This window comes from Bombina bombina, chromosome 2 (genome assembly GCF_027579735.1).
Source record: "Bombina bombina isolate aBomBom1 chromosome 2, aBomBom1.pri, whole genome shotgun sequence".
NCBI lineage: Eukaryota > Metazoa > Chordata > Amphibia > Anura > Bombinatoridae > Bombina > Bombina bombina.
The window spans coordinates 1,426,185,159-1,426,203,537 of NC_069500.1; positions in this window are offsets into that span (position 1 = coordinate 1,426,185,159).

An 18,379-nucleotide genomic window follows, 5' to 3' on the forward strand; every position below is an offset into this window, starting at 1 on the left:
GTTAGGGGCAGCAGATTAGGGGTACATAAGGATAACGTAGGTGGCGGCGCTTTGCGGTCGGCAGATTAGGGGTTAATTATTGTAAGTAGCTGGTGGCGACGTTGTGGGGGGCAGGTTAGGGGTTAATAAATGTAATACAGGGGTCGGCGGGGTTAGGGGCAGCAGATTAGGGGTACATAAGTATAACGTAGGTGGCGGTCGGAAGATTAGGGGTTAAAAAATTTTAATCGAGTGGCGGCGATGTGGGGGGACCTCGGTTTAGGGGTACATAGGTAGTTTATGGGTGTTAGTGTACTTTAGGGTACAGTAGTTAAGAGCTTTATGAACCGGCGTTAGCCCAGAAAGCTCTTAACTCCTGCTATTTTCCGGCGGCTGGAGTTTTGTCGTTAGAGCTCTAACGCTCACTTCAGAAACGACTCTAAATACCAGCGTTAGAAAGATCCCATTGAAAAGATAGGATACGCAATTGACGTAAGGGGATCTGCGGTATGGAAAAGTCGCGGCTGAAAAGTGAGCGTTAGACCCTTTAATCACTGACTCCAAATACCGGCGGTAGCCTAAAACCAGCTTTAGGAGCCTCTAACGCTGGTTTTCACGGCTACCGCCGAACTCTAAATCTAGGCCATAGTGTTTTATACATTTCTCTTTGCATCAATGCTTCATGGGACTAATAAATCACTTAATTTCTTAAGAAAAGTGATGTAACCTTAAAGTCCCAGGCCCGGATTACAAGTCGCGTGGTATGGTGCGATATGGTCTTTGTGTGCGGAATGGTCACCTATTTGGTATTAAGTCGCGCAGTATGGCTTTCCTGGACGCCATATGGCCTGTAGTTATGTGTATTGTGGAACTATAAAAATACCTTACAAAGTACACCTACACCCATAAACTACACTATTAACCCATAAACCGCCCCCCGCATCACAACTACTAAATTAATCTATTAACCTCTTAACCATCATCCCCCCCCACATCGCAACTACCTACATTAAACTATTAACCCCTAAACCTAACACCACCACATTGCGCGGTGTGTTCACAACAGATTTACCGCACAACTTGTAATCCGGGCCGTAGAAAGGTGAGAACTTCTTCCCATAAAAAGTCTTGTAGCTCTCTGGGATGCAGAAGCCCACAGTGGGGAGTGAGGTTAACAGGGCAGGACCTGTCACTGATAGGAATTCTCAGTTTGAAGCAAATGCAAATAACATTAATATTTTTTTTTAAAAAATATGACGAGTCCACGGATTTCATCCTTACTTGTGGGATATTAACCTCCTGCTAACAGGAAGTGGCAAAGAGCACCACAGCAGAATGTATATATAGCCCCTCCCTTCCCCTCCACCTCCAGTCATTCTCTTTGCCTGTGTTATACTAGGAAGAGGTAAAGTGAGGTGTTAGTTTTTAGTTTCTTCAATCAAGAAGTTTTTTATTTTAAATGGTACCGGTGTGTACTATTTTCCTCAGGGGGATATGGAAGAAGATTTTTGCCCTGAGGTTGATGATCTTAGCAGCTGTAACTAAGATCCATGATGGTTCCCACAGCAGCTGAAGGTAGTGCAAGATAATCTTCAGTGTGGAGAACGGTGTATTGCTGCAAGCAACATTGAGGTATGTTTCAGTCTTTAATTTCTGGGGGACTTGATACACAGAACAGACTGGCATTTGTACCGTTGTGGGGTAAGCAGTTTACACTATCTGTTAAAAAGGGTTTGTGTACCTGGAATCCCTTTATTTTTTATTTTATTTCATGATATTAACTCAGAATAAACTGCTTACATGTCAATGTGGGATCATTATGTAACTTATCCCTACGTGTTAGAGGTGGTTAAGTTATGGGGCAATTTTCTGTTAGTCTCTGAAACAGCAATTTCCTAGCTTTTGGTGCAGCCCAGAGGGTTATACTGGGTTGATAAAGTGGGAATAAATGTCGGCTATACCTGCTTTTAAAACGTATGTTGTGAACTGGCAACGTGTTTTTTTTTTTTGTTTGTTTTTTGTTTTTGTTTTTTTGTTTTTTTTTTGTTTTTTTACACATACATAACCCCCAACGGCTTCTGTGTACTATATTAGCCGACAGGGAGATTTGTCTTATTACAATGCAGGGCGTTTGTCATATGGCTGCTGGTTTAAGTATAGGCCGACATGGAAATTTCTGTATTATGTATGAAGTAATACGGAAACCATTATGTGCGGCCAGTGCGTTTTTTCTAATACGCCCACGATGGGCGGAGCTGCTGTGTGCGTCATAGTTCACATACTTTAAGGGCGGCTCATACTCCCGCGAAAGGGCGGAGTTCTGTTATGCGCCATAATTGAACGGCCCTTCAATATGTTTTGATATACTAGAAACATTCTCAGTTGGAATGTCGTGTGAAATATCTTATAGTATAGTTTTTATAAGCAACCTTCTGTTTCTTATTTGTTATACAGGTTTTGCCTTTAAGACCTTTACATGAATTAAACATGCTGTTGCAATGTCTGTTTACTGTTGAGTCATGGGTCAACAGATATTCAGTAGGTCACAGACACAGAATTGAGTCACTTTCAAATTTAAAGAGACAGTCGTGTGTTTGTTCTATGTACATTCTGTACATGATTTCATCTGATTATTTGTTGCTTCACCCCTTTTTGAAGTAAAACAATTTTTTTTTCTGGCTCCCTGCCTACACTCTAGGTTTGGTGGGTGCTCCAATTTACCTGTAAACTTACGAAGCTATGTGGTGCAATGTTGCACGCGGCCTTCCTTTGCTTTTGCACAATAAGGTTACTAACGTCTGTTTTTATAGTTCGAAGGACAGCAAGGGTCTTTTTTTATTAGGACTTTACTGCTGTTCCTTGGTGGACATTCATCCTTTGTGTCTTAGGATGGAATGGCAACACACTACCATAAGAGTTTCCTTTAGCTATAGAAAAGGAACTAAAGTTTTTAGTTTAGCTCTTTATTTGCAGATTATCATTTCGGCGCTTAAGAGTTTGGGATTTCCGGCTTAGCACACAGTACCTTTTGGGTGTTTTCTGTGTCTGCGGATGTGTCATCTAGTCTAAGTTTTGGACTATTGCTAACAAGGGGAAGACCCTGTTTAGGACCTGACTTGGAGGAATTATTTTAGACCTCACGGGAGACAAGGGTCTCCTCCTTTTTTGTTTTTTCCTTTTAAAAAAAAAAAAGACAGCCCAGTCAATGAGGGCGTCAGAATATTTCAAGGAGTCTTCTCTTCCTTTTCCGCTAGACAGGAAGTGACTTTTGTACAAGCCGTATCCGTCTGGAGGTCCAACCAGGCTTGGAATAAAGGTAAACAATCCAAGAAGCCCACTGCTGTTTCCAAGACAGCATGAAGGGGCCGGGACCGGATCTGGTAGGGGGCAGACTTTCTCTCTTTGCTCAGGCAAGAGACTTCAGGACTAGAATTCAAGGATTTTCTCCCAAGGGGGAGATTTCATCTTTCACGATTATCTGTAGACCAGATAAAAAGAGAGGCGTTCTCACGATGTGTAAAAGACTTCTATACCATGGGAGTAATTTGTCCTGTTCCAAAGCCGGAACAGGGACAGGGGTTTTACTCAAATCTTTTTTGTGGTTCCCAAAAAGAAGGAACTTTCAGACCCATTTTAGATCTCAAGTGTCTAAACAAATTTCTCAGAGTCCCATCGTTCAAAATGGAGACTATACGAACAATCTTACCAATGATTCAGGAGGGTCAATATATGACTACCGTGGATTTGAAGGATGCATACCTTCATATCCCTATTTACAAGAATCATTATCGGTTCTTAAGGTTTGCCTTTCTGGACAAACATTATCAGTTCGTGGCTCTAACTTTCGGTCTTGCCACGGCACCCAGAATTTTCACAAAGATTCTAGGGTCTCTTTTAGCGGTTCTCATACCACAGGCAGTAGCGCCTTATCTGGACGATATTCTGATTCAGGCGTCGAATTATCAATTGACAAAATCTCACACGGAAATAGTATTGTCTTTCCTGAGATCTCACGGTTGGAAAGTGAACATAGAAAAGAGTTCATTAGTTACACGGACAAGGGTTCCCTTCTTGGGGACTCTTATAGACTCGGTAGACATGAAAATAGTTCTGACAGAAGTCAGAAAGACAAAGATTCTGAATACTTGCCGAGCACTTCAGTCCATTCATCGGCCATCAGTGGCTCAGTGCATGGAAGTCATTGGATTAATGGTAGCACGGCAATGGATATAATTCCGTTTGCCCGCTTTCATCTCGGACCACTGCAGCTGTGCATGCTCGGACAGTGGAATGGGGATTATGCAAATTTATCTCCTCAGATAAATCTGGATCAAGAGACCAGAGACTCTCTCTTCTTTGGTGGTTGTCGCCGGATCTTCTGTCCCAGGGGACTAGTTTCCGCAGAACCTCGTGGGTGATAGTGACAACAGATGCCAGCCTTCTGGGCTGGGGTGCAGTCTGGAACTCCCTGAAGGCTCAGGGTGTTTGGACTCAGGTGGAGTCTCTACTTAAAATCAATATTTTGGAACTGAGAGCAATATTCAATGCGCTTCAGACGTGGCCTCAGTTGGCTTCGGCCAAATTCATCAGGTTCCAGTCGGACAACATCACGACTGTGGCATATATCAATCATCAGCGATGATAGAAGTATCCAAGATAATCCGATGGGCGGAGACCCTCTCTTGTTATCTGTCGGCAATCTACATCCCAGGAGTAGGAAATTGGGAAGCAAATTTTCTAAGTCGTCAGACGTTTCATCCGTCGGAGTGGGAACTCCATCCGGAGGTATTTGCCTCACTGATTATCAGATGGGGCAGACCAGAGTTGGATCTAATGGCGTCTCGACAGAATGCCAAGCTCCCAAGATACGGATCCAGGTCAAGGGATCCACAGGCCGAACTGCCTAGCTTATGTGTTTCCGCCATTTCCTCTCCTTCCACGCATGATTGCTCGAATCAAACAGGAGAGAGCTTCAGTAATCCTGATAGCGCCTGCGTAGCCACGTAGGACTTGGTATGCGGATCTAGTGGACATGTCCTCTCTGCCACTGTGGAAACTTCCTTTAAGACAGGTGTGACAGACCCTTCTGTCAGTACTGAAAGAGTTAACTTTGTTCAGCTTTAAGAAGCTATTTTCTAAAGACAAGTTTGCTGCTAGCCTCAGCTATTGTGTACTGTAATTAAGTTTAGTGATAAACATTCACATTGTTTAATCACATCCAGAGAGCAGACGCCCAAGTGATAAGAAATGGCTCAATTGTGCCTTGTGTTTAACTTGCTTATCTGCTTAAGTAATTTAATTCTATTGTGGCATGTCAAAGGGCGTTTTCCTTCCATCTAATGTACAATATTCTTTCAACCCCCCATCTGGGGTCAGACCTGCATAAATACTGGGCAATACAGCCTTCAATAAATTGCATTCTGTTTCAACCTTCAATGTGGAGCCTGGTCTCATGTTTGAGGGGGGAATTAGCTGGGTTGTGAGTTGCTGATCTCACATTCAGGGCATCTTCCATCTGGTATTAACCCTTGGTATCCTGTTGGTACCGTAACAACAGGAACTTCTCATTCAAGGTCCTTTCTAACATCCAAATCAATCTCCACGCCGTCAGCTGCAGAGAAATTAGAACACTTGATTTTATCAAAGCGAGGATTCTCTGATTTCGGTCATTGATACTTTGATACAGGCTTGAAAGCCTGTCACTAGAAAAATCTATCATAAGATATGGCGTAAATATCTTTATTGGTGTGAATCCAAGGGTTACTCGTGGAGTAAAACTAAGATTCCTAGGATTCTGTCTTTTCTCCAAGAAGAATTGGAGAAAGGGTTATCAGCAAGTTATTTAAAGGGACAGATTTCTGCTTTGTCAATTTTGCTTCACAACTACATTTGGCAAATGTGCCGGATGTTCAGTCTTTTTGTCAGGCTTTAACTAGAATTAAGCCTGTATTTAGACTATTACTCCTCCCTGGAGTTTGAATTTAGTTCTTAGAGTTCTTCAAGGGGTTCCGTTTGAACCCATGGATTCCATAGATATTTAATTGTTATCTTGGAAAGTCCTGTTTTAGTTGCTATTTCTTCTGCTCGAAGAGTTTGAGTTTTCAGTGTTGCAATGTGATTCACCTTATCTTATATTTCATTCTGATAAGGGGGTTTTACGTACCAAACCTGGATTTCTGCCTAAGGTTGTTTCAAATAAGAACATTAATCAAGAAATTGTTGTTCCTTCATTGTGTCCTAATCCTTCTTCCAAGAAGGAGCGTCTGTTACATAATCTGGACGTGGTCCGTGCCTTGAAGTTTTACTTACAGGCAACCAAGGATTTCCGTCAATCATCTTCATTATTCATTGTTTATTCTGGAAAGCATAAGGGTTAGAAAGCTACGGCTACCTCTTTCTTTTTGTCTGAGAATTATCATCAGCCGGCATATGAGACTGCTGGACAGCAGCCTCCTGAAAGAATTACGGCTCATTCTACTAGGGCTGTGGCTTCCACATGGGCTTTTAAAAACAATGCTTCTGTTGAACAGATTTGTAAGGCTGCAACTTGGTCGTCCCTTCATACTTTTTCCAAATTTTCCAAATTTGATACTTTTGCTTCTTCTGAGGCTATTTTTGGGAGAAAGGTTCTTCAAGCAGTGGTGCCTTCTGTTTAGGTTCCAGTCTTGTCCCTCCCTTTCATCCGTGTCCTTTTGCTTTGGTATTGGTATCCCACAAGTAAGGATGAAATCTGTGGACTTGTCATATCTTTGTAAAAGAAAAGTAAATTTATACTTGCCTGATTAATTTATTTTACGATAGGACGAGTTCACGGCCCACCCTGTTCTTTTTAAGACAGATTTATTTATTTTTGGTAAACTTCAGTCACCTCTGCACCTTTTAGCCTTTCCTTTTCTCTTCCTATACCTTCGGCCGAATGACTGAGGGTGGAGGGGAAGGGAGGGGCTATATATACTGCTCTGCTGTGGTGCTCTTTGCCACTTCCTGTTAGCAGGAGGTTAATAGCCCACTAGTAAGGATGATATCCATGGACTTGTCATATCGTAAAATAAATTAATTTATCAGGTAAGTATAAATTTACTTTTCACTATAATTTAACTTTTACATATTAGATTTATGTCGGTTAAATAAGTGTATAGTGAATTTTGAACTAGCATTACCTGCATACAGCAGGTGAGATAAATCAGTGAGATGTGCAGGTGTAAAATGTGTAGAGAATGTGAGTTGTGAGAGAGCTTCAGACACATCCAGGGAACTCCCTGGTCCATCCCACTCTCTAAAACTGTCAGACTCATCTTCCAAAGAAAAAAATACAAAGTGCAATACAATTTATCAAATATATACAGAAAGATGCGAAAAGTATGATGCTAGTTTGTTTAAGTGATTATAAACTTTGACTATTGAATCCACACTATAATTATTCATAAAGAGGGGCACTTTCATTCATAAAAATTTGCTTCATTCTTAAAATAATTACCATTTAGTGATTGTAAAGATTACTCCGCCCGCATCTTATACTTAAAGTGAAAGTAAATTTTGTCCCTTTAGAACACATCAATGTATTGTATAGCATTAATATATTAAGATCGCTCTTTTTTTTTTTTTTCAAAATTATTTTCAAATGTGAATATTTATTAATATATTTTTTTCCTACCGTTCTCAAGCTGACTCCTCCTCTCTTCTACTTCCTATATTTCTGTGTGTTGACGTATAGAGCGGTCCCACCCGCTCTATACGTATCACAAATGCGCGTTAAAAAAACGGGTTGAATTATTTGAAGCTAATAATATACTTTCATTGCGGATAAAACTAGATTTCTCTAGCAAGGTGTATCCAGTCCACGGATTCATCCTTTACTTGTGGGATATTCTCCTTCCCTACAGGAAGTGGCAAAGAGAGCACACAGCAGAGCTGTCCATACAGCTCCCCCTCTAGCTCCACCCCCCAGTCATTCTCTTTGCCGGCTTTAAGCACTAGGGTCTCTCTACGGGAGGGTAAAGTGAATGTGGTGTTAGAATTGTAGTTTTATTATCTTCAATCAAATGTTTGTTATTTTTAAATGGTACCGGTGTGTATTATTTACTCTCTGGCAGAAAAAAGATGAAGAATTCTGCTGAGAGGAAGATGATTTTAGCATGTTGTAACTAAAATCCATAGCTGTTCCCACACAGGACTGAGGAGTACCAGAAAACTTCAGTGGGGGGGAACAGTTTGCAGGCTTGACTGCAATGAGGTATGTTCAGTCATTTATTTCTAGACAAGACTGAGATAATGCTAGAAGACTGACAATATCCCCATGTGGGGGAGGGTAAGCTATGTTCTGAGACTTAGTAAAGAATTAAATGCTTACATAACAGGGCTAATTATGCTGGTTGACACTAACTTAGGGCAATCGATTATTTTACTTAAGAAATACTCGTTGGGAGACTCTTTTAAAGCACTTTTGAGTTCTTTCTGGGGTTATTACCCACATGGCTAAAATTTATTCACTTAGAAGTGATTTTTGTAGGCCTCATAGCTCTGGAGTGGAAGGGGCCTAATTTCGCGCCTCAGATGCGCAGTTAGAATTGAAAGACAAGTTCATGCTGCTTCACATGGAGGGTCCTGCTGCTGTTTGAGGGCCTAAAAGAAGCTTCATTCCCCCAAAACTGATCCCTAAGGGCAGGTAGGGCCACAGTAGTAAGCTGTGGCAAGGTGCTGTAGTAATTTAACCGGTTATTGGCTTTAGGCTGTTCCGGTTTGGGCATTAAGGGGTTAATCGTTTTGCAACTTGTGGTGCAATCTTATTAAGGCTTTAGGTACATACTGTGAAAATTTCAAAAGGATTGCTGCATTTTTCACTGTTTTGTAAAATTGTGTGCTTTTCATCTCTTAAAGGCACAGTAACGTTTTTTTCAAATTGTGTATTTTATTTGTTTAAAGTGATTTCTAAGCCTGTTTGTACATATTACTAGTCTGTTAAAATGTCTGAGACCAAGGAAAGTCCTTGTTCAATGTGTTTAGAAGCCATGGTGGAACCCCCTCTCAGAATGTGTCCCAATTGCACTAATGTGTCTATACACTTAAAGATCATATTGTTGCACTTAAAAGTGTGGCCCTAGATGATTTTCAGACTGAAGGTAATGAGGATAGTCCGTCTACCTCTCCCCATGTGTCACAACCAGTTACGCCCGCTCAAGCGATGCCTAATACCTCTAGTGTATCTGCCCCTATTACATTGCAACAACTAGCGGCAGTCATGGATAACTCCCTTGCGGCCTTCCTATCTAAACTGCCAGTTTTTCCTGCAAAGCGTGATAGCTCTGTTTTAAGAACAGATTATGAGCAATTAGAAGCTTTGGTAGCCTTATCTGATGTACCCTCACAATGCTCTGAAGTGGGAGTGAGGGACTTGATGTCTGAGGGAGAAATTTCCGATTCAGGAAAGGTTTCTCATCAGGCAGATTCAGATACATTAGCATTTAAATTGGAACACCTCCGCGTATTGCTCAGGGAGGTATTGGCTACTAGATGATTGTGACCCTATGGTGGTTCCAGAGAAATTGTGTAAAATGGACAAGTGCCTAGAGGTCCCTGTATACACTATACACTGATGCATTTCCGGTCCCTAAGAGGGTTGCGGATATTGTTACTAAGGAGTGGGATAGACCAGTTGTCCCTTTTGTTCCCCCCCTATTTGTAAGAAAATGTTCCCCGTAACTGACCCCATGCGGGACTCGTGGCAGACGGTCCCTAAGGTAGAGGGGGCTGTTTCTTCGCTTGCTAAACGCACAACCATACCAATTGAAGACAGTTGTGCTTTTAAAGACCCTATGGATAAAAAGTTAGAGGGTTTACTTAAGAAAATTTTTGTTCAACAAGGTTTTCTTCTCCAACCTATTGCCTGCATTATTCCTGTAACTACTGCAGCGGCTTTCTGGTTTGAGGCGCTGGAGGATTCGCTCCAGATGGAGACCTCATACGACGAAATTATGGATAGAATTAAGGCTCTAAAGCTGGCTAATTCTTTTATCACAGATGCCGCTTTGCAATTAGCTATGTTAGCGGCAAAAAATTCAGGTTTCGCCATTATGGTGCGCAGAGCGCTTTGGCTCAAGTCATGGTCGGCCGATGTGTCGTCAAAATCCAAATGATTAAATATCCCTTTCAAAGGAAAGACCCTTTTCGGGCCAGAATTGAAAGAGATTATTTCAGAAATCACCGGGGGAAAGGGCCATGCTCTCCCTCAGGACAAGCCCTTAAAGGTTAAAAACAAAGCTAATTTCTCCAACATAGGTGTGTCCGGTCCACGGCGTCATCCTTACTTGTGGGATATTCTCTTCCCCAACAGGAAATGGCAAAGAGCCCAGCAAAGCTGGTCACATGATCCCTCCTAGGCTCCGCCTTCTCCAGTCATTCTCTTTGCCGTTGTACAGGCAACATCTCCACGGAGATGGCTTAGAGTTTTTTAGTGTTTAACTGTAGTTTTTATTATTCAATCAAGAGTTTGTTATTTTAAAATAGTGCTGGTATGTACTATTTACTCTGAAACAGAAAAGAGATGAAGATTTCTGTTTGTAAGAGGAAAATGATTTTAGAAACCGTTACTAAAATCGATGGCTGTTCCACACAGGACTGTTGAGAGGAATTAACTTCAGTTGGGGGAACAGTGAGCAGACTTTTGCTGCTTGAGGTATGACACATTCTAACAAGACGATGTAATGCTGGAAGCTGTCATTTTCCCTATGGGATCCGGTAAGCCATTTTTATTACAGACAGTAAATAAGGGCTTCACAAGGGCTTTTTAAGACTGTAGACATTTTCTGGGCTAAATCGATTTATATATAAACATATTTTATACTCCATAGCCTTGAGGAATTATTTTAATCTTGGGAATTTTGTAAAATAACCGTCAGGCACTGTATTGGACACCTTATTCTCTAGGGGCTTTCCCTAATCATAGGCAGAGTCTCATTTTCGCGCCTGTATTGCGCACTTGTTTTTGAGAAGCATGACATGCAGATGCATGTGTGAGGAGCTCTGATACATAGAAAAGACTTTCTGAAGGCGTCATTTGGTATCGTATTCCCCTTTGGGCTTGGTTGGGTCTCAGCAAAGCAGATACCAGGGACTGTAAAGGGGTTAAATATAAAAACGGCTCCGGTTCCGTTATTTTAAGGGTTAAAGCTTCCAAATTTGGTGTGCAATACTTTTAAGGCTTTAAGACACTGTGGTGAAATTTTGGTGAATTTTGAACAATTCCTTCATACTTTTTCGCAATTGCAGTAATAAAGTGTGTTCAGTTTAACATTTAAAGTGACAGTAACGGTTTTATTTTAAAACGTTTTTTGTACTTTGTTATCAAGTTTATGCCTGTTTAACATGTCTGAACTGCCAGATAGACTGTGTTCTGAATGTGGGGAAGCCAAGGTTCCTTCTCATTTAAATAGATGTGATTTATGTGACACAAAATTTAGAGAAAATGATGCCCAAGATGATTCCTCAAGTGAGGGGAGTAAGCATGGTACTGCATCATCCCCTCCTTCGTCTACACCAGTCTTGCCCACACAGGAGGCCCCTAGTACATCTAGCGTGCCAATACTCCTTACTATGCAACAATTAACGGCTGTAATGGATAATTCTATCAAAAACATTTTAGCCAAAATGCCCACTTATCAGCGAAAGCGCGACTGCTCTGTTTTAGAAAATACTGAAGAGCATGAGGACGCTGATGATATTGTTTCTGAAGGGCCCCTACACCAGTCTGAGGGGGCCAGGGAGGTTTTGTCTGAGGGAGAAATTTCAGATTCAGGGAAAATTTCTCAACAAGCTGAACCTGATGTGATTACATTTAAATTTAAGTTGGAACATCTCCGCGCTCTGCTTAAGGAGGTGTTATCCACTCTGGATGATTGTGAGAATTTGGTCATCCCAGAGAAACTATGTAAAATAGACAAGTTCCTAGAGGTCCCGGGGCCCCCCGAAGCTTTTCCTATACCCAAGCGGGTGGCGGACATTGTAAATAAAGAATGGGAAAGGCCCGGTATACCTTTCGTCCCTCCCCCCATATTTAAAAAATTGTTTCCTATGGTCGACCCCAGAAAGGACTTATGGCAGACAGTCCCCAAGGTCGAGGGGGCGGTTTCTACTCTAAACAAACGCACCACTATACCCATAGAAGATAGTTGTGCTTTCAAAGATCCTATGGATAAAAAATTAGAAGGTTTGCTTAAAAAGATGTTTGTTCAGCAAGGTTACCTTCTACAACCAATTTCATGCATTGTCCCTGTCACTACAGCCGCGTGTTTCTGGTTCGATGAGCTAGAAAAGGCGATCACTAGCAATTCTCCTTCTTATGAGGAGATTATGGACAGAATCCGTGCTCTCAAATTGGCTAATTCTTTCACCCTAGACGCCACTTTGCAATTGGCTAGGTTAGCGGCGAAAAATTCTGGGTTTGCTATTGTGGCGCGCAGAGCGCTTTGGTTAAAATCTTGGTCAGCGGATGCGTCTTCCAAGAACAAATTGCTTAACATTCCTTTCAAGGGGAAAACGCTGTTTGGCCCTGACTTGAAAGAGATTATCTCTGATATCACTGGGGGCAAGGGCCACGCCCTTCCTCAGGATAGGTCTTTCAAGGCCAAAAATAAACCTAATTTTCGTCCCTTTCGTAGAAACGGACCAGCCCCAAGTGCTACGTCCTCTAAGCAAGAGGGTAATACTTCTCAAGCCAAGCCAGCCTGGAGACCAATGCAAGGCTGGAACAAGGGAAAGCAGGCCAAGAAACCTGCCACTGCTACCAAGACAGCATGAGATGTTGGCCCCCGATCCGGGACCGGATCTGGTGGGGGGCAGACTCTCTCTCTTCGCTCAGGCTTGGGCAAGAGATGTTCTGGATCCTTGGGCGCTAGAAATAGTCTCCCAAGGTTATCTTCTGGAATTCAAGGGGCTTCCCCCAAGGGGGAGGTTCCACAGGTCTCAATTGTCTTCAGACCACATAAAAAAACAGGCATTCTTACATTGTGTAGAAGACCTGTTAAAAATGGGAGTGATTCATCCTGTTCCATTAGGAGAACAAGGGATGGGGTTCTACTCCAATCTGTTCGTAGTTCCCAAAAAAGAGGGAACGTTCAGACCAATCTTAGATCTCAAGATCCTAAACAAGTTTCTCAAGGTTCCATCGTTCAAAATGGAAACCATTCGAACAATTCTTCCTTCCATCCAGGAAGGTCAATTCATGACCACGGTGGATTTAAAGGATGCGTATCTACATATTCCTATCCACAAGGAACATCATCGGTTCCTAAGGTTCGCATTCCTGGACAAGCATTACCAGTTCGTGGCACTTCCGTTCGGATTAGCCACTGCTCCAAGGATTTTCACAAAGGTACTAGGGTCCCTTCTAGCGGTGCTAAGACCAAGGGGCATTGCAGTAGTACCTTACTTGGACGACATTCTGATTCAAGCGTCGTCCCTTCCTCAAGCAAAGGCTCACACGGACATTGTCCTGGCCTTTCTCAGATCTCACGGATGGAAAGTGAACGTAGAAAAGAGTTCTCTATCTCCGTCAACAAGGGTTCCCTTCTTGGGAACAATAATAGACTCCTTAGAAATGAGGATTTTTCTGACAGAGGCCAGAAAAACAAAACTTCTAAACTCTTGTCAAATACTTCATTCCGTTCCTCTTCCTTCCATAGCGCAGTGCATGGAAGTAATAGGTTTGATGGTAGCGGCAATGGACATAGTTCCTTTTGCGCGCATTCATCTAAGACCATTACAACTGTGCATGCTCAGTCAGTGGAATGGGGACTATACAGACTTGTCTCCGACGATACAAGTAAATCAGAGGACCAGAGATTCACTCCGTTGGTGGCTGTCCCTGGACAACCTGTCACAGGGGATGAGCTTCCGCAGACCAGAGTGGGTCATTGTCACGACCGACGCCAGTCTGATGGGCTGGGGCGCGGTCTGGGGACCCCTGAAAGCTCAGGGTCTTTGGTCTCGGGAAGAATCTCTTCTACCGATAAATATTCTGGAACTGAGAGCGATACTCAATGCTCTCAAGGCTTGGCCTCAGCTAACAAAGGCCAAGTTCATACGGTTTCAATCAGACAACATGACGACTGTTGCGTACATCAACCATCAGGGGGGAACAAGGAGTTCCCTGGCGATGGAAGAAGTGACCAAAATCATTCAATGGGCGGAGACTCACTCCTGCCACTTGTCTGCAATCCACATCCCAGGAGTGGAAAATTGGGAAGCGGATTTTCTGAGTCGTCAGACATTACATCCGGGGGAGTGGGAACTCCATCCGGAAATCTTTGCCCAAATTACTCAACTGTGGGGCATTCCAGACATGGATCTGATGGCCTCTCGTCAGAACTTCAAGGTTCCTTGCTACGGGTCCAAATCCAGGGATCCCAAGGCGACTCTAGTAGATGCACTAGTAGCACCTTGGACCTTCAAACTAGCTTATGTATTCCCGCCGTTTCCTCTCATCCCCAGGCTGGTAGCCAGGATCAATCAGGAGAGGGCATCGGTGATCTTGATAGCTCCTGCGTGGCCACGCAGGACTTGGTATGCAGACCTGGTGAATATGTCATCGGCTCCACCATGGAAGCTACCTTTGAGACGAGACCTTCTTGTTCAAGGTCCGTTCGAACATCCGAATCTGGTCTCACTCCAACTGACTGCTTGGAGATTGAACGCTTGATCTTATCAAAGCGAGGGTTCTCAGATTCTGTTATTGATACTCTTGTTCAGGCCAGAAAGCCTGTAACTAGAAAAATTTACCACAAAATATGGAAAAAATATATCTGTTGGTGTGAATCTAAAGGATTCCCTTGGGACAAGGTAAAAATTCCTAAGATTCTATCCTTTCTTCAAGAAGGATTGGAGAAAGGATTATCTGCAAGTTCCTTGAAGGGACAGATTTCTGCTTTGTCTGTGTTACTTCACAAAAAGCTGGCAGCTGTGCCAGATGTTCAAGCCTTTGTTCAGGCTCTGGTTAGAATCAAGCCTGTTTACAAACCTTTGACTCCTCCTTGGAGTCTCAATTTAGTTCTTTCAGTTCTTCAGGGGGTTCCGTTTGAACCCTTACATTCCGTTGATATTAAGTTATCTTGGAAAGTTTTGTTTTTGGTTGCAATTTCTTCTGCTAGAAGAGTTTCAGAATTATCTGCTCTGCAGTGTTCTCCTCCTTATCTGGTGTTCCATGCAGATAAGGTGGTTTTACGTACTAAACCTGGTTTTCTTCCGAAAGTTGTTTCTAACAAAAACATTAACCAGGAGATAGTCGTGCCTTCTTTGTGTCCGAATCCAGTTTCAAAGAAGGAACGTTTGTTGCACAATTTGGATGTTGTTCGCGCTCTAAAATTCTATTTAGATGCTACAAAGGATTTTAGACAAACATCTTCCTTGTTTGTTGTTTATTCTGGTAAAAGGAGAGGTCAAAAAGCAACTTCTACCTCTCTCTCTTTTTGGATTAAAAGCATCATCAGATTGGCTTATGAGACTGCCGGACGGCAGCCTCCTGAAAGAATCACAGCTCATTCCACTAGGGCTGTGGCTTCCACATGGGCCTTCAAGAACGAGGCTTCTGTTGATCAGATATGTAAGGCAGCGACTTGGTCTTCACTGCACACTTTTACCAAATTTTACAAGTTTGATACTTTTGCTTCTTCTGAGGCTATTTTTGGGAGAAAGGTTTTGCAAGCCGTGGTGCCTTCCATTTAGGTGACCTGATTTGCTCCCTCCCTTCATCCGTGTCCTAAAGCTTTGGTATTGGTTCCCACAAGTAAGGATGACGCCGTGGACCGGACACACCTATGTTGGAGAAAACAGAATTTATTTTTACCTGATAAATTACTTTCTCCAACGGTGTGTCCGGTCCACGGCCCGCCCTGGTTTTTTAATCAGGTCTGATAATTTATTTTCTTTAACTACAGTCACCACGGTATCATATGGTTTCTCCTATGCAAATATTCCTCCTTTACGTCGGTCGAATGACTGGGGAAGGCGGAGCCTAGGAGGGATCATGTGACCAGCTTTGCTGGGCTCTTTGCCATTTCCTGTTGGGGAAGAGAATATCCCACAAGTAAGGATGACGCCGTGGACCGGACACACCGTTGGAGAAAGTAATTTATCAGGTAAACATAAATTCTGTTTTTTGTTCCTTTCGTAATTTCAGGAGCGGTCCTGCATCAGCCTCTACAGCTGCAAAGCAAGAGGGTAACGCTTCACAGCCCAAGGCAACCTAGTAGCCTTACCAGGGCTGGAACAAGGGTAAACAGGCCAAAAAGCCTGCAGCTGCTACCAAGACAGCATGAAGGGGTAGCCCCCGATCCGGGACCGGATCTAGTAGGGGGCAGACTTTCTCTCTTCGCTCAGGCCTGGGCAAGAGATGTTCACGATCCCTGGGCATTAGAGATTGTTTCCCAGGGATATCTTCTAGAATTCAAGGACTCCCCTCCAAGGGGAAGGTTCCACATTTCTCGTCTGTCTACAGACCAGACAAAGAAAGAGGCGTTTTTACGCTGTGTAGAAGATCTACATACAATGGGAGTGATATACCCAGTTCCAATTGCAGAACAAGGACTGGGTTTTTACTCAAACCTGTTTGTAGTTCCCAAAAAAGAAGGAACTTTCAGACCAATCCTGGATCTAAAAATTCTAAACAGATTCCTCAGAGTCCCATCATTCAAGATGGATACCATTCGGACAATCTTACCTATGATCCAGGAAGGTCAATATATGACTACCATGGATCTAAAGGATGCGTACCTGCATATTCCTATCCACAAAGATCATCAGTTCCTCAGGTTCGCTTTTCTAGACAAGCATTACCAGTTCGTGGCTCTTCCATTCGGGTTAGCCACTGCTACCAGAATTTTCACTAAGGTGCTAGGGTCCCTTCTGGCGGTTCTAAGACCGCGGGGCATAGCAGTGGTGCCTTATTTAGACGACATCTTAATTCAGGCGCCGTCTTTTCACAGAGCCAAGGCTCACACAGAGATTGTATTGGCCTTTCTGAGGTCTCACGGGTGGAAGGTGAACATCAAAAAGAGTTCTCTGTCCCCACTCACAAGGGTTCCCTTCCTAGGAACACTAATAGATTCGGTAGAAATGAAAATATTTCTGACGGAGGTCAGAAAGTTGAAACTTTTAATTACTTGCCGAGTTCTTCATTCCATTCCTCAGCCATCTGTAGCTAAGTGCATGGAGGCAATCGAATTAATGGTAGCGGCAATGGACATAGTCCCTTTCGCTCGGATACATCTCAGACCACTGCAACTATGCATGCTCAAACAGTGGAATGGGGATTATGCAGATTTGTCTCCTTAAATACAGTTGGACCAGGAGACCAGAGATTCTCTTCTCTGGTGGTTGACTCAGGATCACCTGTCTCAGGGAATATGCTTCCGCAGACCAGAGTGGATCATTGTAACGACCGACGCCAGTCTGTTAGGCTGGGGTGCGGTCTGGGACTCCCTCAAAGCTCAAGGCTTATGGTCTCGGGAAGAATCTCTTCTCCCGATAAACATTCTGGAGCTGAGGGCGATATTCAATGCGCTTCAAGCATGGCTTCAACTAGCTGCGGCCAAATTCATCAGATTTCAGTCGGACAACATCACGACTGTAGCTTACATCAATCATCAAGGGGGAACAAAGAGTTCCCTAGCGATGAAGGAAGTAACCAAAATAATAAGGTGGGCGGAAGATCACTCCTGCCATCTCTCAGCAATTCAAATCCCAGGAGTAGACAACTGGGAGGTGGATTTCCTGAGTTGTCAGACTTTTCATCCGGGGGATTGGGAACTCCACCCGGAGGTATTTGCCCAGCTGACTCAGCTTTGGGGCACTCCAGAGTTGGATCTGATGGCGTCCCGTCAGAACACCAAACTTCCTCTCTACGGGGCCAGGTCCCGGGACCCCAAGGCGGCATTGATAGATGCTCTAGCAGCGCCTTGGTCGTTCAATCTGGCTTATGTTTTTCCACCGTTTCCTCTCCTCCCACGTCTGGTTGCCAGAATCAAGCAGGAGAAGGCTTCGGTGATTCTGATAGCGCCTGTGTGGCCACGCAGGACTTGGTATGAAGATCTAGTGGACATGTCATCTGTCCCACCATGGACACTGCCAATGAGGCAGGATCTTCTAATTCAGGGTCCATTCAAGCATCCAAATCTAATTTCTCTACGTCTGACTGCTTGGAGATTGAACGCTTAATTCTATCAAAGCGTGGTTTCTCTGAGTTAGTTATAGATACCCTGATTCAGGCGAGAAAGCCTGCCACCAGGAAAATCTACCATAAGATATGGCGGAAATATCTTTGTTGGTGTGAATCCTAGGGTTACTCATGGAGTAAGATTAGGATTCCCAGGATATTGTCTTTTCTCCAAGAAGGTTTGGAGAAAGGATTGTC